The sequence below is a fragment of the Pinus tabuliformis genome, chromosome 6, assembly GCF_031772625.1.
Source record: "Pinus tabuliformis cultivar Carrire ecotype Pingquan chromosome 6, CPIR1, whole genome shotgun sequence".
In the NCBI taxonomy this organism is placed as follows: Eukaryota; Viridiplantae; Streptophyta; class Pinopsida; order Pinales; family Pinaceae; genus Pinus; species Pinus tabuliformis.
The window spans coordinates 398507895-398527146 of NC_142292.1; the positions used below are offsets into that span (position 1 = coordinate 398507895).

The 19252-nt window shown below is 39.9% G+C and overlaps 1 protein-coding gene across 2 annotated transcripts in view; it reads left to right on the top strand.

Moving 5' to 3' along the window:
- Positions 1-18446, top strand: part of LOC149258983 (MMS19 nucleotide excision repair protein homolog) — a 419217-nt gene extending 400771 nt beyond the window's left edge. For both annotated transcript variants that reach the window (XM_089417142.1, XM_089417149.1), the window contains one exon: positions 18003-18446. The gene's annotated coding sequence lies outside the window, so the exon portion shown is untranslated. The remainder of the gene's footprint in view (positions 1-18002) is intronic.
- The last annotated feature ends 806 nt before the right edge of the window (positions 18447-19252 follow it).

Below are 19252 nucleotides of genomic sequence, written 5' to 3' on the forward strand. Positions count from 1 at the left end.
GATTTCATATGGAGAAAGTAGAATTTTAGATTTCATTCAAAATGCAGCAGACTTATCAGTTTTTTAGGATTTCAGGATTGGGAGATTGTAATGTTTCCAGGTGACACCACATGCTCGGGCTACTCCTGCCACCAGTAGAGGACGTGGTCTACCTCCTATAGCTCCTACTTCTAGTTCTTCAGCTTCTAGAGCATAGCAAACTCCATTGCCAACTCCACCAGCACCGGCATCTACATCTAGAGGGAAAGGGAAAGCTGTGGCATTTTCTCGCAAGAGGGGTAGAGGAAATCAGTAGGATTAGACTTTAGTTATTTTCTTATGTGCTTGTAAGTTGTACATGAACAATAAACATTGAATATTCAAGAATCAAGACCAAGCATATCACATTCTAATTTCTAAATAGTAAATTTTGATTCTATTTATTTTTTTAAAGTGAACTATGAACTTTGAGAAGTAATTATATTTTAATTTGATTAAATACGCTGCAACCTGCAATTTAATATGGATAAAAAACTATATTTTGGTATATATATATAAAACGTGTCCCCCGTGTCTTGTTTCCAGGTCATTGTGTTTCGTATTGAATACTCGTATTTACGTGTCCTCGTGTCATGTGACTTAGCTTAGACAATATTGATGTATTGTCTCCGTGGAGGGTGGAGTCCGAGGAGCCCCTCTTGGAGGAGTCACCTTCATGGTTAGAGCCAGTGGCAGATGATCCATTAGAGCAGGGGCAGCAAGAGGACTCGGAGTCAGAGGAGCAGCAACACTCAGAGGAGGAGCAGGAGGAGGAGGAGGAGGACACTGCGGGAGCATCAGCATCAACACCATCTGCTATAGATATAGGAGAGCATAGCCCCATACCTAGCACTCATTATTTGACATTAGGTGCAGAGGCAGGGTCAGGGCCTCCTACTACTAGGGGCAGGCCTGGCAAACAACCCATCATGTTTTCCCGTAAAAGGGGGAGAGGGCAGTGATTTCAGATAGATAGCTGCTAGTTTTATTTGTTGTGCTACATATAACTCATGATGATGAGATACTTTTATATATGTGATGTTATTTTGTATTGGTTCTCCACATTTGAGTCCTTGAATGGACAATTATCAGGGATCAGCAGGATTTGGTATCGCCTTTGATGTATCATTTCTATTTGACATCATATATATCAGTGTTTTCTTCATATTTATGTGCCAATGTGTTTATTTCATGTTGTTATTGCTTTATATGTTTAAAAATCTGAAAAAAATGAATATATTATGCATTTTTTATGCTTGCCGATATTTGCCGATATTTTCACCGATATTGCCGATAAGATATTTTCTGGACCCTCGCCGATATTTTCCCGATACCTATATTATCAACACTGATTTTAACCATCTTGCAGTAAATTGTATTTACTTAATGTTGTCGGCATTCTAACATGGATAAGGGGAAGATTTGATTGATTTCCTGATCTTGACTGTAAACTTGTTCTCTCACCTTATTAGGGAGGTTAGTCTTTGACCCTAGTCTAGTGGGACCTCCTCTGACACCTTAGGGTTATACAAGGGACACGACTTGAGAAACCTAGATTGAAGTAGTGTGTCCATAACCATTCCATACTTTACCACTTTTTGTGAAATTTTCTAGATAGAAATGCAACTGCAGTGACTGATATTATTTCTTCTACTTGCTAATTCAGAAATAAATTATTCACAGTGTTTCTACGGCAAATATCGAAATAAATTCTACTGCAGCCTTCACAATTAAAATACTGCGGAAAGTAAAGGCAAGGAAAAATACTAGCACAAGTATAATCACAATGACAGTTATTTTTGGACAATTGTCCCCGGGAAAACCCAATGCGGGAAAACCGGTGCAGCTTATGTGGGTTTATTTATTAATCTTCAACAAAAATCTCATGTACAAGATACAACCAACAGAATAGAAGAGGAATCTTTGTGAAAAATTAACTGACAGTTCTCTCACACTTCCCGGTGAGATTCTGATCCAGGAGAGGACCTGCTGCTGCCCCCTCTGCGTCTCACTGCGTCAGCGTCTGCGTGGGGACTGCACAGTCTCAGTGTCAGCGTCTGTGTTGCCCCTCTGCGTCAAAACCTTTGCACTGTCCCTTCTCTGCTCTACGTCTTCGACCCTTGCACTCTCGATTGATGCTGCTACCCTCTCTCTCCTCTACAATTCTCCCTCTAAATATGATCTGTCAAACAACAGAAACATAAAGCCCTAACCAGAAAGTCAACGCTGGTCAACAGGGCAGATTTTGACCTCCAAAACAGCGCGGTCAACTCGGCCTCCAATCGCAAGTCAAATCAGCCCAAAAACAATCTGAAAATATCTGGTCAACAAAAGTCAATGCAGCAACAAACCCTAGCACAATCAACACTGGTCAAACAGAGGTCAAACAACCTCGGATTTCATGCCTAGAACTGCGGCCTGCCCAAACAGAAATACCCCACACAAAACCATAGTCAAAGATGGTCAACGCTGGTCAAAACAACTTCTTGCAACTTTCGGTCAACACTGGTCAATGCAGGGACAACAAAAGAACAATCCCTTCTTCGCACGTGTGGAGAGAGAAGCCTCAGAAGATTCGTACCCAAACAATGAAGGAGAGATGTGTGAGTGAAGTGCCAAAATGAGGAGGAGGCCTCTTGAATTTATATGCAACGTTGAGGTGCAAATTAGATGACTGGCCGACCTTGACAATTTGTCCATAATCAAAATAAATTCATAATTCCATTTGTACATGTCAAAATGGGATGGTCTTTACATCAATCCTACACCTCTCGGAGAGAGGAATCCAATAAAAATATCAGCTGCCTCATATGAGCTGTCCAAGGTCATATAGGGTACCCGAGAAAGTGTGAGGTCTCAAGTTTAGGTGCAGAAGATAGAGTCGAGAAAGGGTAGCCAAGAAAGTGCGAGGTTTGAAGCCTAAGTGCAGCAAAAAGAACCAAGAAAGGGTAGCCAGGAAAGTGCAAAGTCTGAAGCTTAGGTGCAACAGAAAGAACTGAGAAAGAGTAGCCAAGAAAGTGCGAAGTCTGAAGCTTAGTTGCAGGGGAAGAGAGGCCGAGACAATGAAGGTGAAGTTTAGAAGGAAGGCGGATGGTTTGAAGCTAAAGAAGATCGAAGTGGAAGAGGAGCCGAGAAAAGGAAAGGAGCAGAAGGTTGATTGTCGTTGTCAAAAGAGAACTTGTGTCTTGGTCTTGGAGTGGCAAATAGGTCAAGGTTCTTGGTCTTGGTATTCATCAATTGGAATCTCTATAAGAAGAATTTGTGTAGGTTTTCCTCTCAAAGAGTGAAAAGTTTTAGCCCTGTTTGACAGCCTATATTTTGTGTCTCCTGTCTCTGATGGTTTATGCATTGGTAGTTGTTTGATGAAGAAGAACACTAATAACCTAAGTAAAAGAAGATCTTAATCTATAGAAGTAAAAAGCACTCACAAGAAGTTACTAATAGAAGAGAAATCACTTAAATGATATGCCCTAGATTTCTCAACATGGTATCAGAGCTAAGGTGACTAAGTCAAGGAAGGGCATCTTATCAAGAGACACTCAAGGAAGGCATCAAAGCGAAGATCATCTTGAAGTCAAAGGAAGCATCATAACCCTAGATCAAAGAAGTCCACGAATCATCATCAAGAGGAAGAAGGCCAAAACACTACACCTAGTCAAGATAAAGTGTTTTGAAGACTATTCATCCAATTGGAGCTAGATCAAAAGGCGGTATCATCTCACTCTTTGTAGGATCAGGGATCATTCTTGAAGAAAACTACCTTCATCAAGGAGAAGTTTTCTATCCTCTATATCATCAACAACATTAAGGAAGCAGCAAGAAGGAGCATCCTTTCAAGTAGGTATATTTATGTCCACATCTGAATCTGTCAAAATGCCTTTTTGGAAGGACATCAACAAATTGGTTTGGGCTTCAAACTATCTTGCATGGAAGAAAAGGACAGATCTGAATCTCATTGAAAATGAGATTATGGAAAATGTCAAAGGTTCTATCACTAAACCAAGAGAGGAAGATGCTCAAGCTCTTGCCAAGAATATGAAAGGGGAAGTTAGAGCTCAAAGAATTCTCATAGAATCCATCAAGGATCCCCTCATTCCATATGTATCTAAACTTGAAACTTCAAAATAAATCTTTAACAAACTGGTAGAGTTATATTCTGTAAGCACTGCTGGAGAAGTCATCTCATTAAGGCAAGAACTCTACAAGTTGAAGATGTCAAGGGAAGATGGAATAACATCATACTTTATGAGGATATCTAAGATCCGGGATCAACTACAAGATCTGTGAGAAGTCATGTTTGATAGAGAAATGACTACAGTTGTATTAAATGCACTATCGGAGGAGTGGGGTAACCTCACTTCAAGTATCTATGGGAAGAAAGAAGTGTTGATTTTTGTGTAGCTTGGATGGTACTCCAAACTCTAGTGTTTGGGGTTTGGAGGGAAAAGCGTCACAAGTGGGCTTGTGTGCTTGAAACCCAAGCTTGGGGTTTTCCACCCATCGAGATTTGGGCCAAAACAATTATGAATTTGAGCATGAAAAAATTTGACGTGATAGAGCCTGGTGTGCCGATTCCAGTGCTTTGAAAATCACCCAAATCAGAGCTCTAGAACTTGAGATATGAATTTTTGAAGTTGCAAGTGGATTTTATGGGTGACAAGTCATGTCGGCTTGTGTCTTTGGATAGTTGTACAAGAATACCTTGCATATTCGTTGGAACCCTTGTAAGGGCTATAAATTAAGGTCAAATGTGAGACATAAGATACACATCCAAAGTCACGTTATACCACAGATTATCTTTGCGTTTGAAGTGCGGATCTAAGGCAAGATGAAGGAAACCACAGTCGTGTTTTGAGAGGGGTTCTCTCTGCGTTTTAGTGCAGATTTCTCTGTGGAGAAAGCCACAGCTATGAGGCAACCAGGAAGGAGCTTTAAGGGCAGATTTGTGGGCTTTTATTGATGTGCTTCCCTTGCAGACCAGGCTGCAGCAAATGGAGGTAAGTGAAGACTGTTTTGTGCATATCCTGAGTTCGTATATCTCTGTTTCAGGGGCCGCAGTGAGAGGCTGTTACAGCAGCGGTTGGGAGGTGAACTTAGAGGGTCAAAAGGCCTAGAAAGGCCCTCCTAATTAGGATGCAGTCATCTCTAGGGAGAACAAACAAAACAAGGGTGTTCTCCTTGTATGTAGGGTTTGTTTACAGTGCTGAAGTGGTCAATTTGCTTCAGGGTTAAGTTGGTTGTTGTAGGAAGCTTTGTAGAAGTGCCCATACTTTACAACATCACCTAGAACACCAAGGAACCTTCAGCTGATGTAAGCAACCTGTGTGGAGAAGATTAGGGCACTGGTGTAGGGTTGTTGTGAGGCAACAACGAGTTAAGGTTGCAGATGACTCCTTGGTGACAGTTGGATGCTAGTTGGAGGATGTCCTAGGAGAGGACTAGATTTGGAAAACTGTAGCAGCCAAGTGATTAGGTTGACATGGACTGTCAGATGCCCTAATCAGTGGGCAGATGTTGCAGCAGTTGTTGGAGCCTAGATTTGTGCAATAGCTCCTTTATTGCAAAGCAAAGGGTTGAGTTGGAGAAGTCTGTGAGCAGTCGTGTGTAAGGGTCTCCTATGTGTGAGGATGCCCTAATTAGGTGCAAATGCCACAACATGGACTTGATCACTTGTGGACTATTGGAGGGCAGTGTGAGAGTGGACCAAGTGTGAATGTGGATTGGGCACTTATGGTCTACTGGAGGACAGCCTGATCGTGTCCAAGTTGGAGCCCAGTGAGCAACACCTTGATGGACAAAGGTGGTTGTGAGAGAGGCAGTTGTTGAGCTCAAGGGTCTAATCAACCAGGAGCAGTTTGTGGAGTCTGAGACTTGTGTGTGGAGAAGGACATCTACAACAGAAGATGGGTAGTCCTCCTAGCTTGTGTTCATTGTGGGAGATGGACATCTTGCAGTGATAGGTGGCAGCCCTCCATGCCCTATGTTGGTCTTCATCGGAGCAACACAGGAAGACCATAGTGGGCGGAAGTCCCTGAGTAGTTGAGGAGCAGCAATGGGCAGATTGAGAGTTTTTCAGAAGTGGAGCTGTGAACAACTCGACAAGAGTCTCAATGTGTTGTGTCCTTGATGGACTAAGGCACAACTAGAGAGCAGATTGACAACTTAGGTTTAGTGGCCAGATGGACTTGGAGCATTGATAGAGGTAGGAGCTGCAGATCGGAAGCCAAAGGACTGGGTAGGTACAGGGTACGACCAAGAGGAGCTGAGGGAGAATGCGACAGCCAGATGGTCAGAGTATCTTGTTGAGGGCAGATTGGGTGTCAATGTACTAACACCAAGACCCAATTTGTATCTTGTACTAATGGATGTATGAGGGCCATTATCCCTAGTACGGGAGCCCTAGACTATTGTATTATATGTTGTTTAATATAACAAAGTTGAGTTGAAAAATGTAAAAAGTTTTCTATATTTTGTGCATGTGTGATTTACTATTGTTATATTCTGTTGCTTAAAGTAGTATCATTGAGATTCTTGGTCTGGTAGCGTCAAAGATTTTAAGATTCTAACCTAGACCCAAGATTGTGGAAAATCAACATGGTATCAAAAGGTATCTGAGCTACTTTGAGGGACTGTGAATCAAAGTGTGCACAACAAAGCAACTTAGAGGGAGTTGTCAGTTTCTAGATCATGGAGCAAAGGGTTCAGCTGAAGACATGGAGATGTGGTCTTGACTCGCTTAGCAGCGAGATTGGCTGGGATTTCTGGTGGATTGGTGCTGAGAACGATGAACAACAGTTTGTTGTAGGGCAGGTTGTTGATCATGAACTTCTGTTGATTTGTCATGTATGGTTGGGAAAACTCAAGGGTTTCTTTCGCATGGACGAGATCAGGTTGATCGAGACGGCTTCATGTGACAGACTACAAGATGGCAAGCTAGAATCTTCATTGGATCATGATGTTGCATATCCGAGATTGGTGGGATTTGGACGAGTCATATTTGATCGAGGGGGATGATTGCTTGCAGGACTGAGCCAGTGGAGATTGTGTAGGCTCAGAGGGAGCATCCCTATGGAGGTTCAGGATCTTTAGGTTCGGATGTGATGAGGCAAAGGCACTACCGAGATTGCCAGGTTCATTCTACAGGGTTTGCTACAGTGATGGATGCCAGATGGGCTAGTGTCGTCGGATGATGATGGTTACTTCCTAGTCTTGGAAGTACCTCCCTCACTAAGAGGGAGTGTTGATTTTTGTGTAGCTTGGGAGGTACTCCAAGCCCTAGTGTTCGAGGTTTGGAGGGCAAAGTGCCACAAGTAGGCTTGTGGGCTTGAAACCCAAGCTTGGGGTTTTGCACCCATCAAGATTTGGGCCAAAACCACGATGAATTTGAGCATGAGAAAATTTGAGGTGATCGAGCTTGGCGTGTTGATTCCAATGCTTCGAAAATCACCCAAATCAGAGCTCTAGAACTTGAGATATGATTTTTTGAAGTTGCAAGTGGGTTTTATGGGTGACAAGTCATGTCGGCTTGTGTCTTTGGATAGTTGTACAAGGCCACCTTGCATATTCGTTGGAACCCTTGTAAGGGCTATAAAATAAGGTCAAATGTGAGACATAAGATACACATCCAAAGTCACGTTATACCACATATTATCTTTGCATTTGAATTGCGGATCTAAGGCAAGATGAAGGAAACCACAACTGAATTTTGAGAGGGGTTCTCTGCGTTTTAGTGCGGATTTCTCTGTGGAGAAAGCCCCAGCTCTGAGGCAGCCAGGAAGGAGCTTTAAGGGAAGATTGGTGAGCTTTTATTGATGTGTTTCCCTTGCAGACCAGACCGCAGTAAATGGAGGTAAGTGAAGACTGTTTTATGCATATCTTGAGTTCGTATATCTCTGTTTCAGGGCCGCAATGAGAGGCTGTTATAGCAGCTATTGGAAGGTGAACTTTGAGGGTCGAAAGGCCTAGAAAGGCCCTCCTAATCAGGACGCAGTCATCTCTAGGGACAACGGGAAAACCAGGGGTGTTCTCCTTGTATGTAGGGTTTGTTTACAGTGTTGAAGTGGCCAGTTTGCTTCAGGGTTAAGTTGGTTGTTGTAGGAAGCTTTGTGGAGGTGCCCATACCCTACAACATCACCTAGAACACCAAGGAACCTTCAACTGATGTAAGCAACCTGTGTGGAGAAGATTAGGGCACTGGTGTAGGGTTGTGGTGTGCCCTAACCAGTCTTATGCATGCCCAAAACTCAAGGGCAAGGAGGCAACAACGAGTTAAGGTTGCAAATGATTACTTGGTGACAGTTGGATGCTAGTTGGAGGATGTCTTAGGAGAGGACTAGATTTGGAAAATCGTAGTAGCCAAGTGATTAGGTTGACATGGCCTGTCGGATGCCCTAATCAATGGGCAGATGTTGCAGCAATTGTTGGAGCCTAGATTTGTGCAATAGCTCCTCTATTGCAGAGCAAAGGGTCGAGTTGGAAAGGTATGTGGGCAGCGGTAAGTGTATCCTACGTGTGAGGATGCCCTAACCAGGTGCAGATGCTACAACGTGGACTTGGTCACTCGTGGACTGTTGGAGGGCGGCGTTAGAGTGGACCAAGTGTGAATGTGGATTGGGCACTTATGGTCTACTGGAGGACAATGTGATGGTGTCCAAGTTGGAGCCCAATGAGCAATACCTTAATGGACAAAGGTAGTTGCGAGAGAGGCAGTTGTTGAGCTCAAGGGCCTAATCAACTAGGAGCATCTTGTGGAGCCTAAGATTTGTGTGTGGAGAAGGACATCTACAACAGAAGATGGGCAGTCTTCCTAGCCCATGTTCATTGTGGGAGATGGACATCTTGCAGTGATAGGTGGCAGCCCTTTGTGCCTTATGTTGGTCTTCATCAGAGCAGTGCAAGAAGACCATAGTGGGCAGAAGTCCCTAAGTAGCTGAGGAGCAGCAGTGGTCAGATTGAGAGTTGTTCACAAGTGGAGTTGTGAACAACGCGATAGGAGTCTTGATGTGTTGTGGCCTTGATAGACTAAGGCACAACTAGAGAGCAAATTGACAGCTGAGGTTTAGTGACCAAATGGAATTGGAGCATTGATAGAGGCAGGAGCTGCAGATTGGGAGCCAAAGTACTGGGCAGGTACAGGGTACGACCAAGAGGAGATGAGGGAGCATGCAACAACCAGATGGTTAGAGTATCTTGTTGAGGGCAGATTAGTTGTCAATGTATTGACACCAAGCCCCAATTTGTGTCTTGTACGAGTGGATGTATGAGAGCCATTATCCCTGGTACGAGAGCCCTAAACTGTTATATTATATGTTGTTTAATATAACGAAGTTGGGTTAAAAAATGTAAAAGGTTGTCTTTATTGTGTGCACGTGTGATTCACTGTTGTTTATATTCTGCTGTGCAAATTAGTATTGTTGAGATTCTTGGTTTGGTAGCGTCAAGGATTTTAAGATTCTAACTTAGACCCAAGATCGTGGAAAATCAACACGAAGCTACTCCATTCCGGGATCTATGACCACTATGCAAGATTGAAGAATCTAGACTAAAGGCCAAATCTGATGTGGGAGCAGAATCAAGCTTATGCTGCAATGACAAGAAGAAAGGGACAATTTGGAAAGTTTGGTCCTCAGAAAAAGAAAAGGAACATGGCTAAAATCCAATGCTATGGGTGTCAAGAATATGGACACTACAAAACTAAGTCACATGACACAAGGACGCGAGACACGGTGGACACGTAAATACGAGTATTCAATACGAAACGCAGCGACTTGGAAACAGGACACGGGGGACACGTTTTTTATATATTTATATATATATATACCGAAATATAGTTTTTTATCCATATTAAATTGCAGGTTGCAGCTTATCTAATCAAATTAAAATATAATTACTTCTCAAAGTTCATAGTTCACTTTAAAAAAATAAATAGAATCAAAATTTACTATTTAGAAATTAGAATGTGATATGCTTGGTCTTGATTCTTGAATATTCAATGTTCATTGTTCATGTACAACTTACAAGCACATAAGAAAATAACTAAAGTCTAATCCTATTGATTTCCTCTGCCCCTCTTGCGAGAAAATTCCACAGCTTTCCCTTTCCCTCTAGATGTAGATGTTGGTGCTGGTGGAGTTGGCAGTGGAGTTTGCTATGCTCTAGAAGTTGAAGAACTAGAAGTAGGAGCTATAGGAGGTAGACCACGTCCTCTACTGGTGGCAGGGGTAGCCTGGGCAGGTGGTGTCACCTGGAAACATTACAATCTCCCAATCCTGAAAAACTGATAAGTCTGCTGCATTTTGAATGAAATCTAAAATTCTACTTTCTCCATATGAAATCCAATGAGGCCGGAACCACTCTCAAACATCCTGAGTCATTTCATGGTAATGTTAAAAATTTAAGTAAAAGGATGAAAATGAAGATTAAGGAGAATGTCACTTTTACTTTAAGAATTTAACATTACCATGGATAGCATATCAACACTAGGGCCTAGACTTGATCATTAAGCTGCCCCTCTCAAAAATTATTTGTTTCTTTCAAAAAAAATTGCAGCGTATGCAGGCAGCGTTTCCTACCAACGAAATACGCGTTTTCCAAATTCAGGACACGACGAATACGTATTCCATTTTACAGGACACGATAAAAACCATATTCAACACGTATTAGGGCCGTTTTCGTGTCCAGTACGCAAAATACGGGACACGGGACCCTGGAGGACGTGTCCTGTGACTTAGCTACAAAAGAGATTGTCCTAAGATCAAGAAGGACAATAACAAAAGAAGAAGAGAAGAAGCTCATATCACTGAAGAAGTGGAGGAAGCTGAAAAGAAGAAGTCCAAGATAGAGGAAGTAAGAGATCTCTACTATGACTGAGATAGTCTTCCTCACCTAAGTTCTTTTCAAATTCCTAAGTCTTCTATTGTAAGATATGGCTATCATAATTCACTAAATGGGATGCATCAAGGCATCATAGAAGCATTGAAAGAAAGAGCTCGGGACATCATCATAGAGAAGCATGAAAGATGGTTAGAATCTATGGAAGTCAAGGATATAGCTCTTGGGAATCTCATTGGAAACATAAGTGGCAAGGTCATCTAGTACAAGGTTCATCATACATCTGAAAAAAGGAAACATTTGTTGATGGGGATACTTTAGATCCTCAAGATTCTCTGATGGAATCTTCATCAAAAGGTTCACCGATCAAGAGAGGAAGCAAGTGTTTCATCAATAATTCCAAACTTGTGGAATTCATGGGATGATGGTATGATGACATAAAAGTGAAGCAGATCAAGGGATTGAAGCTCTTTCATATCATATGGTTGCAGGTAACATGGATCAATGCTCTATCTTGAGAGCATGGTCAAAAGGAAGGATCTCCTCCCTCGAAGAAATGCAGGAATATAACTCATGAGTCATACATTCACTAAATGGAATCAATATAATATCTCCTCATATGAAGTATGAGGTGGTTGACAACAATTGAGGAACTCTGATCGGAAGCTCCTGGGAATGAGATGTGTGACGAAAGGAAGGAAGAGATCATGGAATATGCAACCATGGTAAAGGCCAATGTCACATGGTTCGGGTTCGAATTCGATTACAATTAAGTTCGATTCGAGTTCGAATTTTTCGATGAGGTTCGCCATTAGGTTCGTTCATGGATATAATTTTAAAAATATATATAATAATTAAAATTACATAAATCTTTTATATTCATTTATAATTAATATATATTTATAATTTTTATCATATACTATATCAATAAATTTAAATTTTTTCATAAATATAAATTATATTATTTTATAATATTTAAAATAACAATACCCTAATTTCGTTAATGTAATATAATTTAAAATATATTAAAAATAATTCTTGTAAAAATATATAATTTTTAAATTATGTTAACTTATCTTTATTATTATTATTATAATAATAATAAATATACATTAGCCTATTGTAATGCCTCATATAAGCTAAGTTCAATACATTGTAATGTGTTAACATATTGTATTGCTTGTAATACATGTACGTTGAGTTCAATACTACAGTTCATTGTAATACTTATAGAATTATAATAATGTTGACGCCTTATAATATAATGTTTTTAACACATTATAATGTATGTACGCAGATTTCAATACTGCAATATATTATAATGCTTGTAAAATTATAATAATGTCAACGTGTAAGCAAACAAATTTGAACCATGACTCGGAAATCGCGCACAAGCTCACTGGGAAATTGGGACGATTATGTGGAATACTGTACAAGTTAGGACATAGCAGCAAGAACCGAACCTTCTCGAACCTAAACCTTAGGGTAATAACAATATGAATGCCGTTATAAAATTAATGCATGCAGCAGGAGCCGAACCTTCTCGACCCTAAACGAACCTTAAGATTTTTTTTGAAATTCGACGAATTTCGGACCTCAACCTTTAGGTTCGACGAACCCTGTGACACGGGTAAAGGCTATCAACATCCGAAAGACCAAGAAGATTTGACTAGGATATCTCATGTAAGATATGAAGACTCTAATGAAGTCTGAAAAAGAAAGAGACCCTTGACAATATATATATCTTTGGGAGATGTGTCGATATGTATGTAGGATGTTGATACAAACTAGAAGATGTCATGATGAAAGGCCATCACAAAGGTAATGTTGATTTTAATGTTCATTCCTTTATTTTTGAACAAATATCTGGATGGGTTTATGCAGGGTTGTCGAGGGAAGATATATGGATATCTTCCACCACCGATGCACATGTAGTAGGATGAAAGATCCTTAAGTAAACATGGCATGAATAAAGCAACATGGCATGAAGGAAGGCCAGATATGGACTAATGGATCACTTTCTGATGATGACATAGCTGACTCATAGATGAAAGTAATGGATGGTCAGTTCCCTATGTAGAAGTCCCAAACATGAAGACTCCTAGATAACGAAAAGAAGTTCATGACATCGTGAGAAGGAGTTCTTCAAGCAGTTGGTTGTCCCATTATCTCCACCTGAGGAGCTGCTATAGGTCCCTAATTAAGAGGGAGCATGAAAACAAGTTTCTTACTTGGAAGAAACTTGGAAATTCCTAAGCCAAGAGGGAGCTTAGGTACATTCCTTATGTAGGAATGAGTACATTCCTTTGTAGGAATAGATATGTCCTCCCTAATTAAGAGGGAGAGATAGACACATCATTCCTATCTTCACTTGGGAAGACATAATGGAGGATTGGGTAAGCATCTAGAATCCGATGCTCTTTGAGGATGTATTAGGGCATCCAAGATAAGAGTAGTCATTGAGGACCGATATTCTTTGAGGACTGGGAATCCAAGATAAGAATAGTCCTGGTGGAACACACCTTGAGAACCCGGGTGGGGTATGTTCCGAGAGAGACAATGATGAGGGTGTCTATACATCATTGGTCTCACCAACATTGTGCTCAGATCTCATGGAGAGATAGAGTTGTTAGTCAAGGCCTTGCTATGTGACAATGTTGGTTGATATGATGCTATATAGATGGGTTACCAATCTGACTCTTCTTATGAGAAATTCTTCAGATTGAGAATGACCAAGTACCATTATGAATACCTCCCTAGTTAAGAGGGAGTGTTGAAAAGTAACTAGGTTCGGTCTTCATAATGACATGTGTAATTGTGATTTTATGTAATTGATGAAAAGAAGAAAAATAAAATTATTATTGTAATTCTTGTCTTACGGGTTTTATGAGCAAGGAATTTTATTTTAGTACGACTCCCATTGTGAGTCCTTAGGCTTGGTCATAAAATCAATTTGAGACTATGTCATGTATGATGGACCCTTCTTGGGCATATTACACTTATGTAAGAGTCGATAGAAATGTGAAGTAACCCTCCAAGACAAGAACAAGGCATCCCTCTTCAAGTTGGTCTCAAATGAATTAATTAACTCCTCCAAACAGTCATGTCAGCTTACCCTCTTCAAGTCGGCTTATTTCAGTGGCAAACCACTATAAATAGGGCCATCTAAATTTCATTTAAAGTCTAGACAGATTTTTGGTCACCAAGTTTGAAGCTGAAAGAGCGAAGTAGATCAGAAGAAAGAGCCGAGATAGAGTAGCAGAAAAAGTGCAAAGTCTGAAGTTTAGGTGCAGAAGAAAGAGCCGAGAAAGGGTAGCCAAGAAAGTGCGAAGTCTGAAGCCTAAGTGCAGCTGAAAGAACTGAGAAAGGGTAGCCAGGAAAGTCCAAAGTCTGAAGCTTAAGTGCAGTAGAAAGAACCGAGAAAGAGTAGCCGAGAAAGTATGAAGTTTGAAGCTTAGTTGCAGCAGAAGAGAGGCCAAGTTAAAGAAGGTAAAGTCTAGTAGGAAGGCCGAAGGTTTGAAGCTAAAGAAGATCGAAGTGGAAGAAGAGCTGAGAAAAGGAAAGGAGCAGAAGGTTGATTGTCGTTGTCAAAAGAGAACTTGTCTTGGCCTTGGAGTGGAAAATAGGTCAAGGGTCTTGGTCTTGGTATTCGTCAATTGGAATCTCTATAAAAATAATTTGTGCGGGTTTTCCCCTCAAAGAGTGAGAGGTTTAACCCTAGCTGATAGCCTATATTTTTTGTCTCCTGTCTCTTTATGGTTTATGCATTGGTAGTTGTTTGATGAAGAAGAACAGTAATAACATAAGTAAAAGATCCTAATCTAAAGAAGTAAAAAGCACTCACAAGTAGTTACTAATAGAAGGGAAATCACTTAATTGCTATGCCCTAGATTTCTCAAATCACTCTGCAATATCTTCAGGCTCCAACCTGAATGTGACTTCAATCACTTGCGTAGCACCACCCAACCACCCTGAAAATGATAATAGCTTAGACCAAATTATTGTGGGCTTTTGTACCAAGGTCAATGACCCACTTACAATACATTGTGGGCTCTTGTACCAGGGACAATGACCCACTTTACAATGAATAGACAACTGTAAGAGATATAACAATGAACTCCCAATATTAAAACCCTTAGTGCAAAACAGTGAAACTCAGCCAAACTTCCTTAAACTGATCATAACACGAACCTCTTAGTGCTGCTATATAAGCCTCTGAACCATACTGTTGCGGAATAGTGACAATGATGCACAGGCAGATCTGCAAATCAGAAACCCTAATTGTTACACAAGATGCGATGATGAAAAACCTTGTTGTTGCAACCAAAATCGTCTATTCCAAACTTCACACAACTATTTCTTTGTTCCTTCTAATTAAGAAACCCTTGATTGTTCAAGGCATCAAGAAATAGAGTGCTTCTGTACAGGCAAGTCAAGATATACCAAATGACTCCAAAATTGCCAGAATTAGAGCATAGAGGTCAAGGAACAAATTACTTTCAGACCTGGGTATTATATGCCTCTGCTATAACTGGTGAAGCTTCCTCCACAACCAGTCTTAAGTCTGTGAAAACCTTTAATGATGTCAAGGTGAATGCCAAAGGCTCCACTTGGAATATTTGTTCCAAGAGAGAGGGGCCAATGATTTTGGCAGCTCTGGAACAACTTATGTGTTACAACTATCTTCCAACAAGGGCAGCTTATTTCCTTTGATGGGACAGCAGGCACATATATAACTTTGTATAAACTTTTACTTCTGGACAGCTGTAGAGATGAACTAGGCTGAAGACTACCACAGGTATGCTATGATCAACAAATGATACCAGAATTTTGTAAGATACTTGCAATCAGTGAATGATGGTCTGTACAAAGGATACACCACTTGACAACAAACCCACAAGGAACAGACTTTGGATATAGGCTGAGATTATACATTCTTGTTGTTGCTTCAATTCTTCAAGCCACAGGCCAAGACTTTCAGGACTAAGACCTAAACGAAGATATGCTATTAGCATAGTTAGGTGCCATTCTTCAAGGATACCTAGGCCACAAATGTTTGCAAGCCTATTCGAACTTCAAATGAAGATAGATCTGTTCATGAATGCTTAGAAGGAAAGGTTGAGATTTTCATATACCACTGTCACTGCTTCAAGGCTAAGTATTCTATCTCTAACTTAGTCACAAATCTGCAAGGAAAATTACTTCAAACTATATCACAAACCTTAGTTTTGGAGACCATAAAAATATCACTGTGTGATACCCTAATCAGCAGGTCTGAAATATCATAAGAAGGATCTGCATTGTTCACATTCCCTTACCCTAACAGAGGACTGAAATATTTCAGGTATAAGCCTCATGCTAATGATGTGTTGAAGATTGGTGATTAGGCCATCCAATGATTGGAGATCTGCTCTTCAAGACTGCGGCTAGGTCTGCCATAAACACAAACAAATCCTCAAGACATGTGCCAATGGACCACAGACCCTCGTTGCTGTTGAGAAATCTAGGGCATGAGTATTAGTTGATTTTTCTTCTATTAGTGACTGCTTGTGAATGCTTTTTACTTGATTAGATTAGGATCTCCTTTATGTTAGTTTCTTAGTGTTCTTCTTCATCAAACAGTGACCAATGCATGAACATAAATAGACAAGAGACACAGCATGTAGACTATGAGTCAGGGCCAAAACCTCTCACTCTTTGAGAGGAAAACTGCACAAATTCTTCTTATAGAGATTCCAATTGACGAATACCAAGACCAAGACCCTTGACCTATTAGCCACTCCAAGACCAAGACACTGTCTTCTCTTCTTCTTCTCCTCTTTGATCTGCTTGTCACCACCGAGATCTTATTGCTGTCTTCGTATTGAGAGCATTGATCTCTTTCCTTGATCTAGTACTGATGTTCTTCCTTTAAGGTAGCACCGAGACCTTGATGTTCCACTGCCTTACTGAATTGCAGCCTTTCCATGACACCTAACTGTCCTTCGTATAACTGTAATCACTGTTCTTCATTACTTGATCCGAATTCCTCTCACTGCAATGACATCCGAATTCACCCACCTAAACAGAGATCCGAATTGCTAGAGGTCCAAGCCCATCACTGTTTTCTTCATCTGAAAATATCCACACTGTTGACTGAGATTATCCTTTGAAAATCTCAGGGAAATCTGAACTCTCTAACTGTACCAAAGATCCGAATTTATCTGTCTTGCCCATATGAAAAACTCAGAGAGATCACCGAACTCTTGGCTATACTCCATCATCGAAACTTCAGAAGAATCCAAACTTGTGACTGTTTCAAGAGTATCGAACTGTGGTCTATACAGAGACCAATCTTTTCTGTCACTGTGATCTACATTTAAGAGGGATCCGAATTCCCTTCTCCATAGAACTGTAGTCTTGTAACCTTCAAGCTGTAGCCTTCACCGAAACATAGATGATCCGAACCCCTTTGCTGTATCTGTTCACCGAAATCTCAGAGATATGTGAAGTTCTGGACTGTGTTATGTACGGTGAATTAGATGACTAGAGTAAATCCTGTATACATCTTGTTTAAATGACTGTACAGAAGTGCATTGCATACCTATTGATACTTTCCATTTGTTGATTGATAAGAAATCCATTATGTACCTATATCTTTGTTAGCAATTGGGGCAATATCAGGTAAAGATGATCCTTAACAGTACGTTTTATTTTTTTTGTTGGGAATGATCATAAAACTTTCATGGAATTTTCAACTTTTTTAAACTGCAAACCTAGACAATTAAGTGATGTAACTGCCTTTTGCTAGCCTTTCTAAATTCAGCGAAATGTAAACATTTCAATTTTTAAAGGAACAGTTGCATTTGTATGAACCAATATTTAAGTGGTAAAACACATTTCAGTCTCGCTTCTGCTCCAAAGGGGACAAATTGTATTCCCGTGGTATTGTAAATAAAAGAGACCGGTTCAAGTGTTCAATGACTATTTCAAATAAATAATATTAGACAAGAAGGCTCACATGTATTACATTTGTTGTCATTTACTTTCTCAATATTGGAGAAAATATCTTTAATGGGAAAAAAATCAAGAGGTTCATCACAAACATTACATTTGAAAATTTAGTTCTTTGCACATTTTATTTGATCTAACTATGCTATATTCTCTTATACCAGTTGGTCAGGTTAAGAGTGGGCTACCATCTATGATCATTTCGAGCTCTTTACCTTCAATTTCAGTTCATGAGAACGAGGCTGGAAACTACAAAAACATTGTACCGTAGTGGAGTAATAAATATACTGAGAAATCAACGAAATTTGTTCATCGATGCATCATTGTGAGAAATGATTGTTTGCAATGGATTCCCTCAACGGCAGTTATGATGTGCAGAAGATGCTCTGAGTAACATATACAGAACAAGTCAGGCGTTGTGCTAAAACATCATCCTTTCAGATTGATTTGGTAAAGGTGATCGCTTCAACGCAAAATGCTGTGGCTGACCAGAGGGATTTCCACTTTTTTTGGGTTCTCCATATTCCTGATTTGCCATGCTCTGCAGTCCCGCAGCTTAAAATTGTGAATCTAGTCTCATGTAAAACCATTCTTTATTATCCTCAATATACTTCTAAAATATTTTTGGTATATTATAAGGTGCTACCAGAGCAGCATGATTGGTCAAGCATTCTCACATAAATCTCACAATCCAATGGTTATTCTAGCTTTGCAATTTACTAATACGATTTTGTCAACAGCAATGGTATTAAAAACCTGTTGCTAGTAACATTATTTCAAAATAATATATTAATTGTCGAAGTTATACTACATTAAACGTTATAATCCGAAGGCCTAATCAATGCATATCTTCATTCATTTTATTCAGATACGGAATGAAAATCAGTTTTTGCCAAAAGCAAAAACAAAAACAAAAAGGCTAAACTTTCCTTGTGTGGCGTCTTTCCATACTTCTACGGTTGGTAGATGTTCTTTCAATAGAAGACATCTGTTTATTTTAAACTAAGATGTAATGAGTACATTCTGTAACTGATTGTACCATATATATATATATATACCTGCTAATGAGGCTTGCATGGTGGACTGATAATCCATACACAGGGCATATGATTTCTACATTTAGTTGGTTACATGTTTGGATTTGTATTTCCACATCAGCGTTCTTTGTATTTTCACCAAACTGCCATAAACTGATGTATTGCTTTTCTTAGATATTTATTTATTAATAAATTGCATTTGACTCGTTTTGTAATTACTACTGTGAGTGTTTGAACCATATTAGCTCCAGTTGTATTCAAATTATGATCAAGAAAATTATCAACCAAACATCTAATTGCACGAGTGATGGAAGAAACTAATGCAGTTAATAAATGTGAAAATTATCCAGTTTTGTGGTAAAGTAAGGACATGATAA